Here is a 3638-nt window from a genome sequence, read left to right as displayed (position 1 = left end):
TTTTAATAAAGTTTTATAGACTATGTAGTAGTCTGTTTTAATGAACGTGTACTTTTCTTACTTGGATCTCTTGAGGCAATTAGCTTCTAAGTTTCATCTTTCAGATGAGATGGTGTTGCAAGCCATCTGTTTTCCCTTTTTTTCTTACCCACCACTGCCCACCGTGGGTCTGCCTTGGTCTGCTTCCGTCCTTGGACTAGATGATTTCTCAGCATGCCCGATCTTAAGGGGGAATTATTCCTGCAGGAGTCATGGGGTGTGACTATGCATTCTCACAGGGAAAAAACATGTATAGGCTATTCCTAGTTCAGGGAGCTACTCCGATTGTATTTTAGTTCTTCTTCTTCTTCTTTTTTTTTTAAAATAAGATTTATTTATTTTTATTTGAGAGCGACAGAGAGAGAGAGAGAAAGCCTGAGCAGGGGGGAGGGGCAAGGGGAGAGGGAGCATCTCCAGCAGATTCCCTGCTGAGGGCAGAGCCCTACTTGGGGCTCGATGTCACAATCCTGAGATCATGACCTGAGCGGAAACCGAGAGTCAGACACTCTTGGTCAGCTTGGTCAACTGACTGAACTTGGGTCAACTTGGTCAACTTGGTCAACTGACTGAAACACCCAGGCATCCCTACTTTCTTTTTAAAAAGTGGCTCAGTGGGTTAAGCCGCTGCCTTCGGCTCAGGTCATGATCTCAGGGTCCTGGGATCAAGTCCCGCATCGGACTCTCTGCTCAGCAGGGAGCCTGCTTCCTCCTCTCTCTCTCTCTGCCTGCCTCTCTGCCTACTTGTGATCTCTCTCTGTCAAATAAATAAATAAAATCTTTAAAAAAAAATGTATCTTTTGTGGGGTGCCTGGGTGGCTCAAATGGTTAAGCGTCTGCCTTCAGCTCAGGTCATCATCTCCAGCTCCTGGGATTGAGCCCCACTTAGGGCTCCTGACTCAGCAGGGAGTCTGCTTCTCCCTCTCCTGCCTCTCCCCCTGCTCATGCTTTATCTGTCTCAAAAGAATAAATAAAATCTTAAAAAAAATAAAAAATAAAAAAATATCCTTTTTTTTCTCCGCTGGAATGAGAGATGGACCCGTGGATCCAGCTGTGGGATGTCTGCCAAGAGCTTTGTGTAGGGAGAGAGGGGGCAGGGCTGCAGTGAGTATTAGGGCCATGGAATAAAAACTTCAATTATGTGTAGGCCCCGCTTCTGTGGGAGGAGTCTGGTACCTTCCATTTTCTTTTATGTTTTAGCTATTTCCTTTGCTCTGGGGATCCTTTGGAGCATTTGCATTAATTCTCTGCCTGTGTCCTCTCTTCCCAGTTATTTAGGCTACATGGAAATCTATTGTCCGTTTTTCAAAGACCATAAAATAGGAAGAACCAGGGTGGAGACCATATGCAAATTTATGTAGATGAACACACTACCGGCATCTTCTCTCCCTTCTATAACTATACTAGGTAAACGAGATGGAGGTGATTATTAATCATTGAATTAATAAAAGAGCATTATTGCTAGGTATGCAACACCATAGGGTTTTAGTAAGGACAGAAAAGATAAAAAAGTATGTAAAGAAGTTCTTCTCAAACTTGAACGTGCATAGTATCGTCTGGGAAGTTTGTTAAAATGCAGACTTCTAGGGGCACCTGGATGGCTCAGATGGTTAAGCATCTGCCTTTGGCTTAGGTCGTGATATCCAGCCCTGGATCGAACCCCATATCTGGCTTCCTGCTCAGTGGGGAGTCTGCTTCTCCCTCTTGTCTGCCTCTCTTCCTGCTTGTGCTCTGTCTCTCAAATAGATAAATAAAATCTTTTTAAAAATTGCCGACTTCTGATACAATAAGTCTGGGTTGAGGCCTAGGATTCTGCATTTCTAATAAGCTCCCGGGCGATTCAGATGTGGGGTGGACCTCACTTTGAATAGCAAGGGTGTAAAACACTTAGCTTGTTGCCTGCACACAGTAAGTATTTAGTCAATGTTACTGACCCCAAATAATTTGTGAGAGTCAAGAAGACCTTCTACCACCAAACATCTTCACCATATCTGAAAACTTCTGTGTTTTTATTGTGTAGCATCTTTTAAAAATGAATATCCTTGGGAGGACTTCTGCGTATGAATTAGATTAATCAGATTACTGCCTTCCCAGCCCTGCCAGTAATCAGTGCTAAAGGATCTAGGATTGTTTCTTTTTTTTTTTTTTCTTTTTGCCAGCTCTATTGAAATATCATTTATATATAATAAAATTCGGTTTAGCTTTTGCTGACTTTTGACAAAAGGAGTTAATTGACAGTTGTGTAACCACTACCGTAGTCTTGATATAGAGCTTTTCCATCGCCCCCAGAGTTCCCTCATGCCCCTTATACAGACTAGAAATGTTAATGGAGAGAAGAGGAAGGGGGTTTCAGAATCCCGGTGGAGGAAAACCAGCAGCTCCATTTACTTGAATTTTGCCTGGAGATCAGATCCCAGTCCTGCATCCCCCAGGCCGCCTCCTCTCCATCACCCCAGGAATGCTTTGACAGATTTTGAAATCCCCACGGACCTGGAAGTGTATTCATACCTAATCCATTTAAAGTGACCCATTCATGCCAGTGTGGCCAGAACCTTCCTAGTTTTAGTTTTCAAGTTCCCATGTTTAAAGGACTCGCCGTAGGTCCCAGACAAACTAGGATGGTTGGTCACCCCAGCTGTGATGTTGATGCTGTTGTGTGATGCCTTCTGTCACGGAGCACATAAGAGGCACTCAGAAAACGAGTCAGTGGGTGGACACACAGATAAACCCTTCACTGTGGGCAGCTGCAGATTACTGGCCTGGAGAACAGAGATCTGGATTCCAGACTGAGGTTGCTGGGATCACATCGTGGGAAAGTGGCTTCTCATCCTAGCTCTGTTTCCTCCACAGAAAAGAGGAGGTCTGTGGTCCACATACACCTGGGATAGTGTGCTGATGGCACTTCCGCTTGGCTTGCTCACTCTCTCCCTTGCCTTTTTCTCCTTTCGGGTATATTTAGTAGATCAATAAATCATGTACAGGGAGGCTGATAATGGAACTGCTGATGGGCCTGGCGTATGCAGAATGCTTCTGTGAGAGCAGTCGAGTTTGGACCTTGAACCAAGCAGCTGTGCCTGGGAGTTGGAGGATCGAGTCTCTCTCCAGCTAAGTGTGTGTAATGACCCATTTGCTCTTTGTGCATGCCTGGGAGAGAGGATGGTGGGCAGACGGAGCCTGTTGTTGAGGAATTTTCCTGGGTGGCTGAGAGGGTACCCAGGAAAATTGTGTAAGCCTCTTACCTATTGGAGGCAGCTGTTTCCAGCTGGGCTAGTGCTGGGAAGCAGCGTCTCAGGGTCTCATTCAGGTTCCAGAAGGTTAAAAATCAGAAATACCAAAACTTGGGCTGGACCCTATGGGTGACTTAGGGTCAGGGAGCTGTATTCTATGCCTGGTTCTGCCGCATATTGTCTGTGGGACCTCAGTATTTGCCTCTAATTTTCATTTTCAATGGAGCGGGTAGCTGTGCTGCCTAACTGACAGGGTGATGTGATTCCTGGAGATGACTGGAACATGTGGGAGTCCATGAAACTGACATGTACACAAATGCCAGGTGGTATCACTACCTGTAGCTTTTGGGTCTGTTTGTGGGGGGCTGACTCAGC

The sequence above is a fragment of the Neovison vison genome, chromosome 12 (assembly GCF_020171115.1).
Source record: "Neovison vison isolate M4711 chromosome 12, ASM_NN_V1, whole genome shotgun sequence".
In the NCBI taxonomy this organism is placed as follows: domain Eukaryota; kingdom Metazoa; phylum Chordata; class Mammalia; order Carnivora; family Mustelidae; genus Neogale; species Neogale vison.
The sequence above is the reverse complement of the archived record's forward strand: the minus strand, read 5'-3'. Positions refer to the sequence as shown.